General features: G+C 36.4%; 1 long non-coding RNA gene across 1 annotated transcript in view; it reads left to right on the top strand.

Moving 5' to 3' along the window:
* LOC148047994 (uncharacterized) overlaps window positions 1-23,614 on the top strand; it is a 75,637-nt gene that overhangs the window by 6,298 nt on the left and 45,725 nt on the right. The window lies entirely within an intron of this gene.

Genomic DNA, 23,614 nt, shown 5'->3' with positions numbered 1-23,614 from the left:
TGCTGGCCACATGATCACAAAATGTCTTCGGACAATGCTGCTCCCTCAGGTAAGAAACAGAGATGAGCACTGCGCTATAGAGCCAAGGTGGCGCAGTGGTTAAATGCAGCACTGCAGGCTACTGCTAGATCAGCAAGTCAGCGGTTCAAATCTCACCGGCTCAGGGTTGACTCAGCCTTCCATCCTTCCGAGGTGGGTAAAATGAGGACCCAGATTGTTGGGGGCAATATGCTGACTCTCTGTAAACCGCTTAGAAAGGCCTGAAAGGCCTATGAAGCGGTATATAAGTCTACTGCTATTGCTATTGCTATAGAGTCAGACACAACTGGACCTTTTTCTTTATATATGTTATATTCCAACATTATATAGATCTTTAGGCTTTTTCTTTTGTAGATTTTGTGGTACAAGTGTGATTAATTTGATTAATTCTGGTTCATAAATATATCATGGTATAATTTTGCATTAGTGTAATAAAACGGTTTGGAAGGTCTTGTGCCTGTCTGAAAGATAATTTATAATTCTAGCAAATAGATATTGATGAAATAATATCTTCTTTTAAAACTGTTATTTTTTGGCAAGTCTCCTATGCCTCTCACAACCTTGTTTGGTTGTAAGAAACTGGTTGCAGATTCAAATACATCATATTTGTTGTTCAGTATTAAGGCTTTTTTTTTATGAAAAAGGAATTCAATACCAGATACCTGTTAAGAGCTTTCTTCTACAACTGCCTCCCTTTTTTTCTTCCTGATGATATAAATACTTTCACATAATTGTATATATTGTATGTCAACTCCCAAAGCATCCCTGGCCTGCTCTCGAGTTGCCATAGGAAAATGGGGATGGGAAACCGATGAAACAGCATGGCAGCAAAAGACAGATACACATTCCAGACTTTTCTCTCTCAAGGCTGTATCCCAAGGTTACTTATAGCAGCCGGAGGGGAGTGATCTTTACAACCTGCAAAATTGCCCTGTTGGTGAATGTGATTGATGACACAACCTGGGAGGAGGGGGAAACAGGGTCATGACTGAGGCCGTACATTATGTGGGGACAGAGCTGGCTTCACTTGGGAACATGCCGACATGAAGCTCCTAATAAATAACTGGATTTATCACAAAACTTCTTTCTTAAAAATGATAGTTTCTGCAAAGCAGAGAGAAAAGACTGTTATGAATATCGGTTTGAAAATTCGCTAAAAATGCTCATTTTTTGGTAGATGCCCCAGTGCCCTGTCTGAAGTCCTTAGAGAGAGAAATCACAATTTTTCCCAAGAGCTTTAAACAGTTTTCTCACTTTGTTGTACCAGATGAATTAAAAAAGCTTACCAACCAGGAGGGAGAGAAAGCATATTTATGGCATCAATACCACATTCAGGCTTTGTATAGCCAAAGCCAATTGCGAGTTCTTTTTGAATAGAGTGACAGCGAATTGACTTTGCCTAGTTGTACCAATAGGGAAATTTTAGCTGAAGCTTGCCTTTAAAAAAAAAAGAGCTTAAAATATTGTATCTGATTACTTCTAGAAAGATATATCTTACCAGATATTCTGATTCTCTGAAAATGCAAAGATTAATTCTTAAATAAAGTAGTTGTTTACAAATATTCATCATGATAGTTTTTATTTATATCATAAGAATAGCGTCAAAGAAACCATGCAAAGAATGTTTGGCCTGCAAACAACAACAACAACAACACACACACACATACACACACAAATTAAAAATATGTTTACACATTGTGTTTATTGGAAGACATGGTCTGGAAGAACTAAGAATTCTCCTACAGAACTTTTTGATTCTTTGAAGGAATATTACATACTTTGAAACCACAATATTTTTCAGCTCGATCCTTCCAAACATCGATCTAGCTTGCAATGTCTCAGCCCCACTAGGTAGAGAAAATCATGAAAACCAAATAAAGTCTAAATGTATTTTTTAAAATTAAGTTTGGTTATAATAACAGAACCTGAAAGTTTGATTTGTACTATATCTCCTCTTCCTTTTTAGTGAATTAGGAAGTTATCTGCCTTTCCCCAGGAAACAGGTTTTGCACGTCTTCATCAAAATTAGCTTTTAATTTCTATAGATGATGCTAGACTTTCATAATCAAATATTGGAAGTTTTGTCATTTGTGAAAACATACATATTGCCCCCAAACCAAAATGCCATATTTTAATTTCATGGAATACATACATACATACATACATACATACATACATACATACATACATACATACATACATACATACATACTCTCTCCCTCTCCCTCTCCCTCTCCCTCTCCCTCTCCCTCTCCCTCTCCCTCTCTCTCTCTCTCTCTCACACACACACACACACACAGCAAACAGATACTGAATTGATCTGGACATTATCAATAATAATAACTTCTGATTGACCCCAATCTTTTAATGATATAGTTATGACTTTTGTTTTTGTTTTTCTAAAAAAATTTTATAGGATAGTGGCTGGCATGAGTTAATTTAACATTGTGTGAACAGTTACTTTTAAACCATTCTCAACTATTTCCTAAGGATGCCCAATAATTCCATTAGAAAATCTTTAGTTCTAATTTAATGGTATGGAAAAAAAGGCATTGCTGCCATATTTTTAAAAATGTCATATTCTGTAATGTTTATCATTCAGAACTTCCATGGTAAACAATATGTTCTTTTTTTGTTTATGGGAAATACAATTTCATCTGCTTGATTATACCAGTTGCTCTTTTTTATACTTTTAGTATAATAAATTAATTAAAAGTTATAGAAGATTTTCTATAAGTTATATGGCTTGGAAGTATTGATCACAAGTTATAGATGGTTGCACTATAGTCTTACAATATATTCAGTGTTACATTTTACTCCGTAGGTGCATCAGAGTTTTACTTGGAATGCTACCTGTGGCAGAAATGAGACAGATTATTTTCTTTCCCACTTTTTGCTCTTCTAGCTTCCAGCAAGAGTTCCCAGAAGAGTTGAACAGGTTTCCAGCAGAGGGAATGGAGGGAGAGATGAGGAAAAAAATGAACACAAATTTATTGCCAATGAAAATGCTATTAGGTTGGAAGGTGAATCCAATCTATAATGTCATGGTTATTGTTTTATTTTTAGCACTTCTCTAAACCTAGCTTCATAAAACACGCTAGGAGATAATATGGTTTCTTGATATAACCTAGTATTATGTGAACCCAGGCATTCTAATTTGTAAATCATGGCTTTTAGCTTAGCATGGAATGTGCAATCTATAGCACACAAGTGGTTAATACCTGGTTAAACAACTAGCAGTCAAGCACAGCATATAACACAGTCTAATAGTTTGTAATATTAAGTTTATTTTTACAAATATCAATTTATTGCAGAATTTAAAGAAAAAAAATAAGTAGATAGCAATAGCAATATAGCAGTAGACTTATATACCGCTTCATAGGCCTTTCAGGCCTCTCTAAGCGGTTTACAGAGAGTCAGCATATTGCCCCCAACAATCTGGGTCCTCATTTTACCCACCTCGGAAGGATGGAAGGCTGAGTCAACCCTGAGCCGGTGAGATTTGAACCGCTGACCTGCTGATCTAGCAGTAGCCTGCAGTGCTGCATTTAACCACTGCGCCACCTTGATAGAAGACAGGGTCCATATTTTAGCTTATAAAACTGCTCCAAACAAAAGGGGACTTCATCAACAATTGATATAGGAGATATCTTTCCAGAAGAAAATTATGGGAGCACTTCACTCACTGACAATGAGAGGAGAAGAATAAGAAGATACCTCACAATGTTAGAACTCAAAACTGCCCTAGAACCAAATAAATATGCTGAAAAAAGACAATGCTAATATATCACAGAGGCGATACAATTGCTATTTATAGAAGATAAAGAAAGAAAGTGGAAAATTATGGCTTTCACCGGCTCTTACTGCTATCATCCAAATGAAAAGAAGAAGAAAATATGGTTTTCCAAAAGACGACTGCAGATCTTTCAAAGGCCAATAGAAAAAGGCTCTTGTCTATAAATCCCTATCATAGTTGAGGACACTAAACTTGGTGGGCCCAGGGGGAGGTATCCTTACCTGATGTGTGACCGTTAAGGATTTGAGTTCTTGTATTAGCTGAGTTCTTGTATTAGCTGAGACCAGAGTGCTGGTAGTGACTCTTATTATCTGCAGGTCCTTGATGGCTCTCAAGACCCTGGTCCTCAGATAACCTGATGTAAGATTCTTTGGTTGAAACTGGGTTCTAAAGAATAGTTAGGATTGGTTGTACTATCTTCTAGTACATTATCTTCTCTGCTGCTTATTCATTCGTGCTTGAGCTCTGGATTCCATTGCTGGATTGACAATAGAGTGTCTGAGTCTATGGGTGCTCAGAGAATTCAGTTTGCTACCTGGTAGCATTAAATCCAGGTAGAAATCTATAGCACTCCATGCATATAACCCAATCAACATGTGTATCCAGTACAAGCTTCCATGACAACCATGGACCTACAACAAGTCATCAGTGGCCTAATGCACACCAGTGCCATACATTACATTTAGTGTCCATCCCAGACAATTAATGGCCTGAATGGAATTTTAGATGGAGTTTGCAGTTTTTCCCAAGAATCTGATGGGTGGCATGGCTGAAAACTTGATTGTTGCCTGGAAAGAGTGGGTGGGTGGAGCTGCAGATCACCTCAGCCCTTTGTGGCTTCTTCCTGTTTGCTGTTCATGAGAAGATCTTGCTTTACTGAAGACCTCTAGAAGAATTGCTAAAAATAAACGCCTGGAGCTTTGTTGCAGGAACACTCAGAACATACCTGAATAAAAACAGATAAGAGCCCGCCCCTAGGCTTACTTTATGACAAAAAAGAACAGTAAAAGATCAACACTTCTTTGTTCTTATTATAGCCCTAATAAGACATCCAGCAGCTGTTTTTAGGGTGGCCATGTTTCTTATTGCTAGGAAGAAACTCTGGACCATTTACAGGGCCACTTTGAGAATATTCAATATTTTGGCAGATTAGGCACTCTGATCTGTGCTGAATTGAATGTTAACTGGCAGGTCAAGTCTGATTGAGTTACAAGAAACACCGTCTGGTTTGGGATAAATTGGAAGTAGTGATTATCAACAAAGTGCTGTTAGTTCAGCACTACGTCCTGGATCCAGCCCCTTCCTAGCTCATTATGACAGGCTGGCAGACAGTCAAGAAGTGGTGATGGTTTCTTTTGGGGTGAGGGTGCTTATTGGAAGATGTTAAGAACAAAAAGGGGTTTTAAATATTTTCTTCAAAACAAAAGGAAGATACAAGAATCAGTGTACCAGCTGCTCAGTGAAAGATCATAGAATTCTAAGTGATCACAAGCTGAATATGAGTCAGCAGTGTGACAGGGCTGATAAAGTGGCAAATTTACGCTGCACTAATATAAAGATATTTTCTAATTCATGACAAGTAATGCCATTCCACTACATTTTGCATCAGTCAGCAACTGTGACCTGTTCTGGATGTCAGAATGAGTCAGGAAAACTCAAAACAAGTGCAAGTGCAAAAAAAAAGCAATGGAGATGGATTCAAAAGACTAGAAAATAAATATGACAAAAAGATTGAGATACTAGAATAGGTGCAGCCTTGAGAAAATGTGATTGTGGGGAGACTACTAATGCTTTTCAAATATTCAAAGGAGTATCATACAGAAGATGGTCAGTGTAACTTTGTTATCTTCCCAGCATTCGGGACATAGAATCATGCTTCATGTTACAAGAAGGCATGTTCTGGTATTTTGAAGGAAAATTAGCTCATGGTAAAAATAGTTCCATCATGAAACCAATTATCAAAGGCAATTGCAGGGTTCCCTTCACTGAGTCTGTTCAGACAGGCAGAAAAGCCATTGGAAATGTTTTAATTTTCATTCCAGCACTGAGCAGGGATTGGACTCAGTGACCTAAATGGCCCATTGAAAATACCTTCCATAACTAGAAGAGTTAATTCAGGGCTTGCAGTCACACTCAGTAAACATTGAGATGGAATGGAAATCTAAGTGGTTACCTTCTCCTTCTTCTTTCTTCAAAGTACTTTAATTGGAGTAATATCTTGGTGAAATTACTATATGAGGGTTTGAGAATTCCTAATAGTAATTATTGTCAAAGAACAAAAGCAGGTGGAAAATGTAGGATAAAGTGGGATACAATTTTTTGTTATAATATATAGGTGGAATAATGGAAAAATGTGTGGCTGAAAGAATTAAAATTTATATTATATTATAATCTTAAACATAATTTTTATAAATGATGTACCCTTGGTATATGTGATCAGAGAGAAAAACCTTCCATATATAAAAGTGCTTCAAATTTGTTGGCAATGTGAATAAGAAAGGGCATTTTATCACGCTTGCTGGCCATGCAAAGCTAGAAAATTCTAGATTCAAATACATGCACTGGATCAGAAGATTTTAAAGGTTTACTTATTTATTTTATTAAATTTATATGCCACCATTCTCAATCAGAAAAGCATTTGTTAACTCTAATTTACTCTGTACTCTGTATTATATACCATACATAATAACTATTAATATTAGACGTAGTAACCTCAAAGATCAATATGTAATTAAAACCAGAGGTTATAATAATTTTACTCAGAAGGTACCTGAGTAACTTTGTCAGTCACACTCTCTCTCTTTGTAGACTTGGAAATAAAACAAACGAACAAAAAAATCTATTTACACAGAACAAGCATGGTAAATTAATTGTGCAGTGGATTGATTCAAGCTGGTGATAACACCAGTTCAAATAACTATTTGCAAGTATTTCCAGTTTCCTGTTAGATATCTTTGTATCTAAGCCTTGAAAAAGGGTAGATAATGTTTATTATAACAAAATCAAGCTCCAGGAACTTAATTATAAATTTCTGAACTTGCTGTTCATGATATTTGAATTCTACCATGTTTGAGTTGGAGCAGATAAATCATTATGATATTAAGGAGGGTTTGTTTTTTGTCTTTTTGCTTGGCCCATTGTGTATTCATACTGTGTATTCATGGACTTAAATTTAAAATCTACGATGGAGTATGATAAGTGACATCCTGCACTCAATATTACACTGCAGATTGCTTTTGTGTAAAAATCTAACCAATATAAAAATCTTGCCTTAATTATTCACTTTCTCTCATACCTCTAAAGTCAAAACTCATTTTGTGGTCCCTGGACATCATCACTAATTCTTTTTTGTGCTTCCTTTTTGTTTGACAGGAAGTGATCTGATTATGCCCCATTACCTTAAAACATTTGATTTTCTATCAATATTTGTGAATGGCTCTCACTTCATAGAATTTTGAGAAAGGAAACCAGGAAATGACTCAATCATTAAATCTAATAAAGTACCATATGGTAGAGAACTAAATTGTAATCCAATATTGTGCATTAAGGAAATTTGATGCAACATATCTCTAGCATACTGCACTGGGATTTAATTATATGAATCTGTTAAAAATAACATTGCTGTTATGGCCACTTTTTTCTAGTATGTCAAGAAAAACAATATCCTCTGCTATATAAGGAGCTACTCAAACAGAAACTAAAATGAAAATTGGCCCTTCAATAAGGAATGACATAGATGATGTCCACATGGAATTACGTATCAATGTCCCAACAAAAGGACATAAAGCATATGCTTTAAGTACTTAGACAAGACAATATAATTGCTAGTTAAATTCCATTTTAAAACTATAAACATATATTTGTGGATTGCTTTTCACCGATTGGACATCTCCACCTGCTTATATTTTTGAAGTGAGGACTCCAAGATAAATTCTCAGTTTCTTTATGGAAATATTATAAGATGGATTCTTTAGCATGGTTGTGGTATTGATGCAATGGGAAACATTATTCCCAGAGACAAGATGGAAAAAAATGTTTCTTAATGGAATTGTTCATGAGAAGTACAGATTAATTTTTTGCACCTGGTAATATGAAATGAATGTATGCTTACATAAGAGTTCCTTGACCTTTATTCCAACAAATCTCTCACAATCTGGAATGGATGTTTATGGTAATGTTATGCTGCTGCCCTGGCTTCTGGCACCATTTAGTTACTTCAGGGACTATTTCCCTCTGGTCAGATTGCCTTCTCTTTAAATGTCTTCTGGTGCTGTCTGCTTAAAACATCAATGTCTGCTTTGCAACATAATGCTTCTTGCTTCCCTTTGACAGCTTTCAGATTTTCTACCAACAAGGTTTTCACTTCAGAGCTTTATTCCCTTCTTAACCTATTGCCAAATGTCCATTGTAAAAAACTGTCAGTCTAAAATCTCTCCCCATAGCAACCATAACTAAAGCTGTTGCCAAGACCTAAGCCAAATATCAGTTAAAAAAATTTTTTTAAGGCAAACATTTTGCCTATTTCACTGCATTATAGCCTGGGATAGACTGTACAAAAAATACTGTGAAATGTAAAGTGGCAACTATAAATATTGTGTTCTTTTGGAGTTCTGCTTTTGATTCAATGTAATGATCTGGGTCTCACGTTATAAAGGAAATTCCTGTTTGTTTAAGCTGTTTAATTAGTCCCACTGGAATTCATTACATAGCCTCACCAAAATAAATTAATTCAGATGGAAAAATTGATAAGGATAAAAAGGAATGAAATTTCAACACGACACATAATAACATAAACAAGTTAGGCTGATGTCTCATACATGCACACTCATAAATCACAGGCATTCCTTGATTTTAGTTCACAGTTGCAGACTGAATAAAAGGTTGATTCAGAGCAAATTCAGATTATGGATGAATGTTCTGTGACCCACGGTTTCTAGCTATCCAATGATTAATATTGGAAACTCAGAAATGGTTGCCATTTGTTAAACCAGATAGAATAAAATTTGTAGGCCAGAAGCATGCAGAGTTTTCAGAGGCAGAAATTTCCAAACTCTGATTTTAAAACAATAATTTTGTCTGGATAAAATTTGATGGCATCGATAGGCAATATCAGTTATCTCTAAATTGAGAAACAGATAAATATACTTCACTTAAAGTACTGTGATTGCATCCTAGAATGTGCTGATCTTCAAATATAAATCTTTAGGAAGAGGACTTTGCTGAAGCAAAACTGAAGTGTCCCTATAGATTGTAGAATAAAGAGCAGAGCAGCTGTGTTCTTTGCTTAGTTTGTGGAAAGTAGTTTATGCTCACAGGCAGATATTGTTTCCTTCAAGGTTAAATCATATTTTCTCTATGTTAGGTCCATCAGCATTTGCAGCGGACGTTTAATAGCAATAGCAATAGTACTTATATACTGCTTCGTAGGGCTTTACAGACCTCTCTAAGCGGTTTACAGAGTTGTCCCCAACAATCTCAGAAGAATGGAAGGTTTAGTTAACCTTAAGCAGTTCAGGATCGAACTCCTGGCAGTGGACAGAGTTAGCTTGCAATACTGCATTCTAACCGCTGAACCACCACAGCTCTTTAAAAATGCAGGATGGTAGCCATAGAGCATAATTGGATCCCACTTCCTTACAAGTGTCAGTCTTATGTAAAAAATGGGCTTCAATCACACCCCAGAATGATTGTCTTGCTTTTTTTGACACACACTCCTGGGATGCTAGTGGTTGAATTCACTCAGATACAGGGTTGAAATATACTGAAACAATGTGGCTGGTTTAAGTTCAGCTTTGAAACAGGGCAAAGGTAGCTATTCTGGTTTATAAACCATAATTTATGGTCACCGTAGGCAACTTAAAGCCCTATCACCCCCCCTCTCTCTCACACACACACAACACAACACACACACAGACCCTCTCTTGCCCTATTTTATTAGACAGCTTTTAAGAACTGGCTGTGGTTTCTCAGCTTTTTGAGGATGGCAGTAGTTTGGATTGCCTTAAAATTGAGAGGAAATCACGATAGTGTGGAAATCCTGCAGGAGATAATATAAGAAATGCATATCGTCAAGGAGTTCTAGTCCAGTTTTCATTTTAAACATGATATTGCAGCAAAAAAATGCCTACCTTGGATTTAATAAATCCATCTGAGATGAAGTAGGCAAATGATACACTAGTAATATTAATAATATTTGAAGATGAGATCTCACCATGCTCTTCAGTAGATGCCCCCAATTGCCTTTTATGCAATACTGTGAATCATTCTATTGTTCAATATTTGCCAACTACAATTTTCATATGTTGAATACCCACTTGGGGTAAAATAAAAGCAGGAAAATACTTTCACTGAACTTCAGTTGTTTCAGTGTGTATTGTCAAATATAAAGGACACATGGCATCAATGTGATTATATTACTCAAGAAGAGTTTCTAACAAAGAAAATTATGTTGGGTTGCTAGGTGCAGTGCTACTTTAAAATCCTATATATATATATATATATATATATATATATATATATATATATATATATATATATATATATATATATATATATATATATATATATATATATATATTATATATATATATATATATATATATATGTTTTTACTTTAAGTATATATATATATACTTGATTGAACTAATTGATATATATATCAATTAGTTGGAAGCCAGACAAATATATAGAGCCAATCTGGCTTAATGGTTAAGGAGCTGGACTAGAAACCAAAGATTGTTAGTCCTAGGTCTTCCTTAGGCACACAAACCAGCTGGTCTTTGGACCAGTCTCTCTCCCAATCCCAGTCCATTTTACAAGGAAAATAGGAGTCAGGATCATTTTGCATGCCATCTGGAGTCCTACAAAATAAGGACGGTATATCAACCTACTCATAAATTAATTGAATACTATCTAAGACTACAGTTGTAAAATTCCTTTTCCCTATTTAAGATATGTTCTTCAATACTCATTAGGTTAATTTGCAGGACCACTCTTGGAAGATCCAGCTTAACAGTATGAGGATACTGTAGGGCCCTACTGTAAATCTTCATACTGTTAAGCTGGATCTTCCAAGAGTGGTCCTGCAAATTAACCTAATGAGTATATCCATGTCTTTGGCTCAATCTAGATTCTAGAAGGTATTAAGGGAGTTAATGTGCAATGTGTAGAATAGTGTATGATAGGGGTGTCAAACTCAAGGCCTGGGGGCCAGATCTGTCCCATGGGGTGCTTAGATCTGACCTGGAGGGCCACCCTGGAAACAGCCCATTTTTGCTGACAGAGGACTCGGACCACCACAGGCACCCCTGACATGAGTTACGTATAGCTGGCCACCCCCACTCTGCCTCTCAAGGTCAAACACAACGCTGATGCGGCCATCAATGAAATTGAGTTTGACACCCCTGGCATATAATTTGAGAATGGGGATGGCAAAGGAAAGTGATTTCAGTCAGAATTTAAATAAAACCTGAGAAAACATGGATTCAATATCAATTTATTCAATCCAAGATATGGTTTTGGCCTTTGGCATCTATGTCCAGAAGAAGTCTATGCCCATCTATGTCTCTTACTTTAAGGTGTAAGAGCAATATTAGCCTTGCCATAAATTGCCTGGTGATTTCCCCCCTAGATTTGTAAATAAATATCTGAAGGGGGGAAAAAAACCAGAAAATGAAAAGCAAGCAATAAAACACATTCAATCTATACTGGTCTGCCCTTTTATCAAGTACTAGAGAAAATTAGGTTTAGTTTGGCCTCCTGGCCAGGCAAAATTCTTTTTCCCTCTCACTTCTCAGATGTTAGAAGAGGATCCAGAATAACAATGCATTTGTGTGTACAGATTTCCATTGTTATGCAGAATTTCTATTGCATTTCTGAAGAAATATAATTCATCTGTAAAAGTGCCAAAAAGAAATCAAAATGATGAGGGGCATACAGAAATGCAGCTTTGTGAAGGGATAATGGAGGTGGGTTTATGTAATTATGGTTGGGGTACAGAAAAAAGATAGTTTGGCTCCAGATGGCATTTGCTCTCTATAAATGTAAGAGAGGACTATTCTACTTACTTCTGGACATCCCACTTTCTTAGCCATGTTGAGAAACCATGCTGAGTCTGATTTCCCTTCCTGGTATATTTAATAATTTGTTTGAAAATAATGAGATAAAGAGATGGGAAACTGAGCAACATGAAAGTATATGGGAAATTACAGTGCAGCCGATTAAATGGATGGGGTAAGGAAAACACTCTGGACGATATAGAATATTTCAGTCTAAAGAAAATAGTATCATCTTACCTTGGAAAAAAAATCAATTTGATAGAAAGCTTTTAGGCTTTATCCTATTTTGAACAAGTATTGGCTAACATAATCAGTAAATAGTGTTTTAATTTCAATTTTACAAATATATTGTACAAACTAACTTTTTTAAAAAAATAATTCTTGACAATTTTTAACATTATTCATATGCCCTCAGCAGCTTTTGTTTGCTATATTATAACTCTTTCATCTCAGATAGAGAGTGAATTACTTAAAACTCCAAATGTTTTATGCAAACTTCTACAACAGCAGATTTTGCAATTCATGAAAATGCTTCTTTCCCAATGACTGTAACTGGATCCAATTCAGTTCTGCACCTGAATAGAACTGCAGTGACAGCAGAAGAGGTTGTTGCATTGTTTAGTTTAATATTATGTATATTTTTCTGTCTCCAAAACTGCTGTTTTAAAACAAGACTGAATAATTGATATATGTTTGATGCCTAAAAAAGAAGCTCATGTTTTAAAAGGAAATCTCTGCTACTACCACAATATACATTTCAGGTTTTGGGGACTAATATAGATATATTCAAATGGTACACATATTCAGAAATAAATGTCATTTGTACTTAGAATGAATACATTGTAAAATATATGCCATTAACTATAGAATATAGTTTTGTATGAAAACTTCAAACAAAAGTTTAAAATGGAAAATGAAACTTGACATTTATCTTCCCATAGACTACTGCAGGAGTTTCAAACTGGCAGCCTATAGGCTGGATGTGTTACATGCAGGCCAGGCCCACCCCATCCCCATGAAGGGGAAAAACACCATGATGGCAACATGACGCCTTGAGTTTGACACCCGTGGACTAGTGTTATACATAGAATAACTTAATCGGTACAATATCCTAATTCAAAAGGCAGAATAGGCTTAATTTAATGTTCAAATTCAAACCATTAACTGTGACTAAAAATTGGTGTCAAAGCTACATATGTTTTCTGAACTCTAGGGAATTGTCTAATTGACTCCTTTGGTCCTCCAGTTATAGATCAGAAAAGAAGTGGTCATAAAATGAATGCATTCTATTTGCACACTCTCCCATATGCTTCAATGGGATAATTTTAGAATAGCAAAGAGTTCCACTAGAAAAGCAGCAAACCTTGGTGAAAGGAGGAGAAATTGTTATAGGATTTGAACAAAAAACAGGATTACTCCAAAAATATTGAAGAAGAAGAAATGTTACAGAACTAAGGAAGAACTTACCTGAATCTCATAAAAAATATGGTTGAAATTAAAGGTAGAATAGAAGAAAGATTTGCCAAGATGAAAGAGAAAAAGAGAGAAGAAAACAACCGAACAATCTGTAAATCGATAGAAGTAAAAGAAGATAAAGTGGAAATTCTAGAATCAAGACATAAATAATAAGCAGAAATGAGCTCTAACTGAATGAAAATGAAATCAAGCTACTAGCACATAACAACAAGATGATCAACTGCTTTTTAATTATTTCTTGAGGAAAAAGTTAGTTGCTGTTCAGCATCTGGTGGGAAAGAGTTTTGATATTTCAGGAAATATTTTAAAGGATATGACCAGCATTGGAAGTGGTTTTATAGCTGTCAAGTCAATCAAGGAGGCAAAAGGCTAGTACAGTGAAGAAGATATTTTAGTATGTGGTTGTATGAAGAAGTTGAACTGCAGGTTAGGGACTGAAAATAAACAAGCCAATATTGTAATGCCTTTAGATAAATCAATTGCACAGATATTGTACACAGTTGTATATCATTGTGGTTACTGCATTTAAAAAAAGCTTGAAAGCTTGTCAAAGGAGACAATCAAAATATCCAGTGGCCTTGCCTATCTTTATTATGAGAAAAAGAATGGTTGGGACACTTTAGCTTAGGAAACAAGATGTCTAAGGGGTAACATAACATGATTGAAATGTATAAACATATGTGTCATGGATAAGCTGTACAGAGAAAATATTTTCTTCCAGGGGCCATCCAGTGAAATTTATTGGAAGATTTAAAACAGAAAAAGGAAGCATTTCTTCATGTAGCACATAGTTAACTATGCAGCTTATTACAATGGTTGATGGACGCTTACTAGCCTCATTTTAAAAGGGATATGGAGGACAAAGGTAACAAGGAATATTGGTCATTTAAAATTCAGTGGTGTTTCCAGGTTCAATTTAAGGTATCTGAAGAGCAGTTACCGGTGAACAATAATGGGAGATGATACTTCTTTCCTGTTTATAGATACACCAAAGGTGGTTGGTCCCTGTGAGAAACAACATGCTGAATTAAAATCAGTCTTGGACTGATCCAGCAGGGTTAAGGTTATGTCTGAAAGTGTTGTATACCTGGAATAATAATCTTGATTTTTATAATGAGTTTATGAAGAATACAAATGAATTGGAGTGCCAGGTAGAAAGAGCTTAAAACAACCTGCTGTATGATAAATTGTCTGAAATAATAGCTTAAATTGACTTTGCTCCATTTGAAGAAAATACGAGCACCTATTGTGAGCTGATATGAAAAGAAAATGCTGTAAGATTCCCATTATGTCTCTGGAATGTTGCATTCTAGTTGTCATACCTAACAAGATTTATATTTTAGTTTAGTAGCTGAATCATCAGTGTTAAATGCTGGCATGAAGGAATATGATGTAGAGTAGAAAAAATGTATTAATAAGCTGGTGGCTGTGAAACTACTGAAGAAAGAGCTACTAGAACTGGGGAAAATATCCCATGCTTCTTTTCAAAAGCAGTATAGATAAAAGATACTGGAAATCTAGATCTAATGCAAAATGAAGATACTTTTAATCATTTGATTCTCAGCAGAGTTAAATTATTGCTCAAGTTTAAACAAACACATAGTAATACCAATAGCACTTTGAATTGTATACAGCTCCATGGTGCTTTACAGCACTTTCTGGATGATTCACAATGTCAGTATATTGCTCCCAACAATTTGGGGCCTGATTTTACCAACCTGGGAGGATGGAAACCTGAGTCAACCTAGAGCCAATCAGGATCAAATACAGGCTGTGGCAGAGTTAGCCTGCAATACTGCAACCACTGTGGCATCAGGGCTCACAAACAAGCTAACAAACAAATGCATGTTCTCCAAATCCATTTATCCAAAAAATCATCATAATTTTGACTAAAAGCTTGCAAAGAAAGTCTTGTTCTCAATGATGATTATCAATCAATTCCTAAAAATAAAAATTAAGTCCTTTTCATAGGCTTTTTTTTTTACTACACCATTCACAGACTGCATTTACTAGAGTTCTGCAATGTCTTGGATTCTTTTTTCTAAAGATCTTTTAGAGGGTGTAGAAATGTGAATATAGGATCTGTCTTTTCCTGGAATCATACAGCTGCGACAATATTTTGTCTGTTTTTCTCAAGTTTTTCCTCATTTCATTTCCTCCATAGAATTAGTTTATTCAAGGACTCACTTAAGTTTACTTCTCTTCCCTTCTCAGTCTCAGATCAGCAGTAAAACACCCCACTGGTTTTTAAGGTATCTTTTTCACCCATTTAAATTCATTTCCTTCCCTTCTTATCAGCCAGTTCTGAAGATTGCATTTGTTCAGTCCTCAAAGCAAGACAATTTTCAAAGTACTTGTGTTTACAATGAACCAAACAGATTGTGAAATGTCTGAGAATGAAGACATAGCAAGATCTTTCTGTCACTTGTTCTGGCAAAAACAATGGGTTTTTCCCCCTCTCTAGTTCCTGGATGATTTTAGGTTCAGTTGAATGTGGCAGAAACACTCAAAAAACAAGATGAAAAATTGAATGAATGAATTGGTCAGCTTAAAGGCAATGAATTTGCATAATCATACAACATTGTGATATTTTCTGCCACAGAGATGGACAAACATATTGACATGAGCTTCAGAATAATCACAGAAGGAAGGAGTAATGCTGTGTTAATTTGGATGTGTATTATGCTGCAGGCTCTATTTATCTGTATATTATCTGCACTACAGGCTTGGATAAGAAAGAATCTTTGGAAAAAAGATTATCTAAGGCCACGAGTAATAATAAATAATACTTACGCAACACTTGAAATTTTAAAGCAATTTCGTAAACAATTGAGCTAATCCATTCAACAAACATATAAAAAAGAAAAGTATGATGTGTATATAAGCACAGAAAACACACAGCATCACCACATATAATGTTTGTGCATCATTATAATTGTTTTTAGTGACATTTAGAGCCACATTTGGTATTGTGTAAGAGCAGCTGAGATTACTAATCACTTGCAATAGTGCTTACTTGCAGAAAAGGTAAGGAGAAGATATATTAAATGGCAGTCCTTGAACAACCTTGTGACTGCAAGCTATCATGTCCAGACTTGAAATGTTGGCACTAAAATTCAGAGTTCATCATAAGACTTCGGTAAGCTTTTAAAGGAATATAGCAATATTTTGGGAAAACATGTGAAAACTATGGCCTGTTTATTTAGCGTATGGCATCTCATACATGGACTAGCAACACACATCATCATTTCACTAGATTAGTGATAGACAATGAAATATAAATGTTAAAAAAATCTATGTTCAAATTCCAGTGTCTAGACCATCTAATCATCGAAGTGCAGCATTGTTCATATTAAAAATACCAGATACTGGGCCAGAATATGCCCTCAGCTTACAGCTGATCACAATGTGATCTACAGTTTGACATGGCATTCCACAGTCACACAGAGAGGAGGATACTATGCTCATTTATACAGAAAGTCTCTGCAGACACTGTATGCAGTGTAAATCCTATTCAGGATTGACCATTGCTGATGTAGTAGTTCAAAGCCTGGCACCTTTTTTGTGGAGTCATTTGTATGTCTTTCTATGTCTGGGTATTTGGCTTGATCTAACCTGCAGGTTAGTGCAGGAAATGTCAATAAGGTTCATTGACTTCAATTCCTATAGCATCTGTAATACCAATCTCTAGGGTTATTTATGTTTCCAATGGATGCTGTGCTTCAATAATAGTTCAAATAAAGCCCCCATATCAACTGTTGAAGAAAAGAAATGCAACCGTGTTGTTTCTAAGAGTTAAAAAAGGGATGATGTTGGTTCACTTTATTTCCTAACAGCCTCCATCATCTCATGAAACAACTACCTGAGGCTGCAGAATTTTGATGTATTTTTAATTGGGAGAATATATAAATGTTGTAGAATGGAATAAATTAACCCTTGTCCTCTGTGGTCCGGGGAAAAACCTTTTGCCACAGAATTCATCCCTGGTGCCCAAAAGGATGGGGGCTGTAGCTATATTATGCTTATTTTAATTGTGATGCTTCTCACACAGATAAATACAATTTATATATATTCACATCTATATCCTAGCCTTTTTGAGGTTTTGAATAGTGTAGAATTAGTTTTCTAAAATTGAGAAAAAAGAAACAAGAAAAAAAACAAATATCGAGAATACATTGCATTTACTGGGAATTTCTTGGTAGAGAATACAAACCAACAGCAGATGTCTGTTATCTCAATAGTAGTCATAGAATGTATTCATTCTTACTGCCCAGAACCAAAATTTATAATGACAAAGTCTTGGGTTTGGGTCAATTTAGTCTTACTGATTCAATAGGGCTTACATGACTTTATCTACACAGATTGATTTCAAAATAGTTTTCTAAGAGTTAAAAAAGGGATGATGTTGGTTCACTTTATTTCCTAATAGCCTCCATCATCTCATGAAACAACTACCTGAGGCTGCAGTGATGAGCAATTCTTTTGTTGAACTCATATTTTCTCTTTGATTCAAGAAAGTGAATTTCAGGGATCCATTAGGCAGGTGTATCAAACACACCTTCAGTAGTGTAGTTAGTATTTGTGGTGGTTAAGTAGACTTATAGAAAGCAATAGCAATAAATGGTAATGCGTGTTGCTTCATTTATTTTCAAAAGCCAGGCAGCCTACAAGAGATCTACTTGCTTAGTCTGCAGATTGACTCTTTAAATTTATCCCATTCTACAACATTTATATATTCTCCCAATTAAAAATACATCAAAATTCTGATCCAGTAGTATCACTCAATGGTCATTCAGTGATTGACTTCTCTGGAAGTTCCACAGAAGATAGTCTGGACATCTACATTTTTTGTATTACCTGGGAAAGCTGCACTAACAAATACTGAATTGAGTGGGATTTTTGTTTTGGTTTTGACAGAAACCCTGGAAAACACTGATCTGTGGATCAAATATATCTCATGAGCAATGTTCCCTCTAATTTTTTTTCAGTGTGAGCAGAAAAGTATAGTGTTTGAGCGGCATATTTTCATGCCTGAGCACCTGAATTTTTTTCACAGATGTCACCTAAGACAACAACGAAATCAATATTATTTGAAACTCAAAGTTATGTTTATTCAAGGTACCCACTTAATTAAAAGTGTTATATAATATCAGTATCACTTAACAACGCTCCTGCTTAGCAACCAAAATGTTGGCTCAAAAACTCTGGCATTGAAGCATGCAAGTCTTAAAGCTGTCAAGTTACAAGACCCTTGCACCCCTAACCCTTTAGAAAAAAACTCCCAGGGGTCTTCAAACCTGACAGCTTTAAGACTTATGGACTTCAACTCCCAGAATTCCTCCTCCAGTCATGTTGGCTCAGAAACTCTGGTATTGAAGCATGCAAGTGTTAAAGCTGTCAAGTTACAAGACCCTCACACCCCTAACCCTTTAGAAAAAACCCCCCAGGGGTCTTCAAACCTGACAGCTTTAAAACTTGTGGACTTCAACTCCCAGAATTCCTCCTCCAGTCACGTTGGCTCAGAAACTCTGGCATTGAAGCATGCAAGTTTTATCATCTGAAAAGCAGAATCAGGATTTCCTAACCACTCAAATAATAAGCAAGCTATATTAAGCAATCCTTCCCACTGTACATTTTAAAACCGTAAAAAATTCCACTTAATTCACTTATCTGCAAGAATCCTCCTAATCAGAAAGGGGCCAGTTGCTTACAGGGAAGCCACTGGATCTCCTCTCCCTTGCCCAGCCCTGCAGAAGCTAAAAGGTTTTTATTGACTTGCAACAGCCACAAGCATTATGGAATGAGGGATGAAACATTTCTGGGCCAACCAGTCACTGGATTAGAAACTTCCTGTTCCTTATTTACTTTCCTGTGGTCAGGTGGAGAATTTCATTTAGAGAAGAAAGGGAATAACCCTTTCTGGCCCTCTTTCTGTAGCTCCTAGTAGTTGCATCTCTTGCTAAGCTAGGAGGAGCCGCCGCAAGGGCACCACATTTACCTCTGTCACTGCCTCATCCTCTGCCGTGCTTTTGAGAAGACATGAGGGCTTTTTTTCCTGCTCCCGCCCCCTCTGCCGCCTTCCTATTGGCTCCCGTGGCTTCATTGCTCCTCAAAAGCAGTGCTGTTGGAGGAGGAGGAGGCAGCACGGGCTTTGGGGGTTTATTTCAGCCGCAGCGCCAGGCGCAAGTGGCTAGGATTGGCCGCCCACAAAGGACCTCCCCGGGCTTGCTTTGCTGAACACGGGGGCGACTGACACTAGTTTGAGCGGCCGTGGCCTGCACAAACTACCGTCAGTTGCTCCATGCTCATCAAAACAAGTCTGGGGTGGTCCTTTGCGGGTGGCCAGTTCTAGCCGCTTGCAAAGGACTTCCCCACGTTTGCTTTGACAGAAATCACTGCACGGCAGTTAGAAACTGCTGCGTGGGGTTTTCTTGCCATGTGCGCGGCCACGCAGCCGCGCACCTTAGAGGGAACAGTGCTCATGAGCATTCCCTATTTAGACAATTGAAACCAAAGTGGAGTCATTCCGTTTTTCTTTCACTGAAATTTCTCAAGGCAAAATAATGAAATTCATGGAGGAAGGGATGCTAGCAAGTCAGGGATTTAATGGAAAATGAAAAATTCTCTCTCTGGATAAGAGTACTGATACCTATCTCAATGTCAAACAAGTACATTTTTATTTTATGTAAACACAGAAATAAGTTGTATTACTTATTTATAGTTATAGAAGTATGTTTCATTACTACACGTGGGTATAACAAGATCCAGAGATACTCTGAACAAATGAGGCTATCCGGTGTCTTCTGCCCTTAGCGATTGTGGTGACATGCAGGCAACAACGCATATGTATACCTGTCCTTTGTGTCCTGATCAGTGCACACTTGAGGATGTGATGGCAGCAGTACAGAATGCAATGAATATTTCTAGTTTCTGGGTAAGAACTGTTTAATTTGCATATATTTTAATCTTGAATTTTATAGTTTAAATTTTATGGCTTATAGGGCAGTGGTCCCCAACCCATGGTCTGTGGACTTCCACTAGTTCAAGGCACACCAGCATCCAGGCCACACAAACAAATGACACCCCATCCAAAGGATGCAGGCAGCACACAAACCCTTGTCCTCTGTGGTCCGGGGAAAAACCTTTTGCCACAGAATTCATCCCTGGTGCCCAAAAGGATGGGGGCTGATGGTATATTATGCTTATTTTAATTGTGATGCTTCTGACACAGATAAATACAACTTATATATATTCACATCTATATCCCACCCTTTTTGAGGTTTTGAATAGTGTAGAATTAGTTTTCTAAAATTGAGAAAAAAGAAACAGGAAAAAAAACAAATATCGAGAATACATTGCATTTACTGGGAATTTCTTGGTAGAGAATACAAACCAACAGCAGATGTCTGTTATCTCAATAGTAGTCATAGAATGTATTCATTCTTATAAAAGAAAATTGCACCTTACTGCCCAGAACCAAAATTTATAATGACAAAGTCTTGGGTTTGGGTCAATTTATTCTTATTGATTCAATAGGGCTTACATGAATTTATCTACACAGATTGATTCCAAAATAGTTTTCCTGCTTCAGTGACTTCTACATAAATATTAGGAAACTAGTTTAATGTATTTGTGCAACTGTTGTAATTCATTATTGTGGAAAGTGGCCCCCAAAAGAGTTGGATACTTTGGGAAGTCCCAGTGCAAGGCTATTTTAATAGAGATATTGCACCACCACCATGACCCTGGATTTAAATTATAATACAAGACTGAGGTGGTAATCAGCTGGTTCTGACCAGTTCTGGTGAAACAGTTGTGGAAATTTTAAGTAGTTCAGAGAACTGGCAAATACCACCTGTGGCTGGCCCTGCCCCATCTGTTCTCTGCCTCCCGAGTCCCAGTTTTTTGGATGGATCTTCTTTTGTTGCCCTGCACAGGAGAACGAAGCTGGAAAGCAGGTTAGTGGAGTGGGGTGGGAATAGGGATTTTGCAGTATCCTTTCCCTGCCATGCTACCAAGCCATGCCCCCAGAACTGGTAGTAAAAAATTTGAATCCTTCCACTAGTGCAAGATGCATTTTAGAACTTGTTTAATATTACAATACTGTCTATTTGCGGTGATGTTGCTCTTTTATTTTTGACTAGTCTCTAGTTTATTGCAGCAAAGCTGTGTTTTCCTTTAACATATTACAGCTTTATATGTTTTCAGTATACATATTTGTATGCATCTGTTCAGTAGTTTGCAAAAAAAGAGAGAGATTTCTATGAATTAAATCCTGAGAAGATTGATTATAGTACATGGATATGTACAAACATAGATTCTGAACTGAAAAGTTAATGTGGCTGAATGCTAATATTGGGGATTGGGTTAACTACATTTTCCCCAAGGTGGTAGTTCCAAGAGCCACGGTGGTGCAGTGATTAGAGTGCAGCACTGCAGGCTACTTCTACGGACTGCTGGCTGCCTGTAATTTGGCAGATCAAATCTCACCACGCTAAAGGTTGACTCAGCCTTCCATCCTTCCAAGGTGGGTGAAATGAAGACCCAAATTATTGAGGGCAATGTGCTGATTCTGTAAACCACTTAGAGAGGGCTGTAAAGCACTGTAAAGTGATATATAAGTCTAAGTGCTGTTGCTATTGCAACATTTAGAATATCAGACAGCATAGGTGGCAGCTCTCCAACACACCTGGATAACAGAACATTAGAGAAGGTTATACAAAACATAACTGGATTCTCATAGAAAGTGTCACAATAGAAAACAAATTGATTGATTGATTGATTGATTGTAGGAAGATTTGTTGATTATGTGCTATCAGGACAGTGGTTACTATTAGAGGCCACAAAGATATTTTTTTTCTACAAGGATCTAGTTCCAACCAGAGGAATCTGGTTCCAATCTGGTTCTTCCAGCCTTCAGTGGTAATGGAGTCCATCTACCTTGCTGATGTAATGGAGTGCATCTACCTTGCTGCTGGTTTTCTCTTATCTGCTTCTCTCTGTTCTGCTCTCTCATTCCCCCCTCTCCTTTTACCCATGTCCTTCCCTCTCTCCCCCATTCTGTTTCCCAACATTATTGACCTCTCCAGAAAGCTAATGTGTCTGAAGTATAATAATTTGAACCTAGTAATTTATGCTTTGAATGTGAACTCTGGGTTGAATTGTTTAATGACACATATCTTCATTTTAATTCCTTGTGTGTCGAATCACACTACACCAATAAATAATTCCTATTATATTCCTATTCCCATTCCCATTCCCATTCCCTGTTCTGTTCTATTCTATTCTATTCTATTCCATTATCTGTAATATTCCCAGGAGTCTTCTTCAACACCAAAGTTCAAAAGTGTCAATACCCTTTCTAGTCATTTCTTCAAATTCCAGACTATAGTTAAGAATAGATCTTTAAACTATGAAAAATGGAATAATATCTTGGTAAAGTTATTCATGACTATGCAAAAACTGGTTAGGCCTTAAGGCAATTCTAGAAAAATATATGCTATTTTTGATCGAATAGACTTGATGGTAGGGTAAATACAATTCATGATTTTAACTTGATTCATTTTCTAATGAAAATTTATGTAGCTGGTTTGTAGGTAATTTAGCTGCTTAGGTAGTCACAGTTTTAAATTTATACAGAACCAGCTATAACTTATGACAGTGTATTAGAAGACTTGTTTTTGTAACTATATCAGCTATTTGGATATTACTAGTATTCTGGCTGAAATTGGTCATTATTGGTTAACTGTAAAAATGCAATTGTTATGCAATTGAGAAGTGCAGACTGTGAGAAAATATTGTAGATTGTGCTTTTTTTGCATGACAAATAGGGGATTCTGTTCATAGCACGTGCAAGATCCTTTTCTTTCTCATTCCAAATTCAACCGATTCATATTTAAAGCTAGCATAAACCTCCATCCTTCTTCAGAGCTTTTCAGGCTTATTTTGTTATTGCTAAGGCACTTATCCATAAATAGAAATGTGAAAATGAGTTATTTGTTTCTTTAGAGTATGCCATATCTGCCTTTTATTCATTCTCCAAAGCTGCAATCATCTGGGTCAGCATAATCATTTCCATGGCAACCATTGATGAAGATACATATCTTTTATCTTTCTGAAAAGACTAAAAAATATCCATGCAGGAAAAATGTTCTTACTCTGTTTTAAAGTTTGTTATCCAATCATCAAACATAAAAGTGAGATGAAGAAGCCATAGCACAATTAGGAGACAAATTATGCAGTTTGT

Source organism: Thamnophis sirtalis, unplaced genomic scaffold (genome assembly GCF_051295495.1).
Source record: "Thamnophis sirtalis isolate CommonGarterSnake01/CBP01778 unplaced genomic scaffold, rThaSir2_p1.2 scaffold_3, whole genome shotgun sequence".
In the NCBI taxonomy this organism is placed as follows: Eukaryota; Metazoa; Chordata; class Lepidosauria; order Squamata; family Natricidae; genus Thamnophis; species Thamnophis sirtalis.
This window is presented reverse-complemented; position numbering and strand designations above follow the sequence as displayed.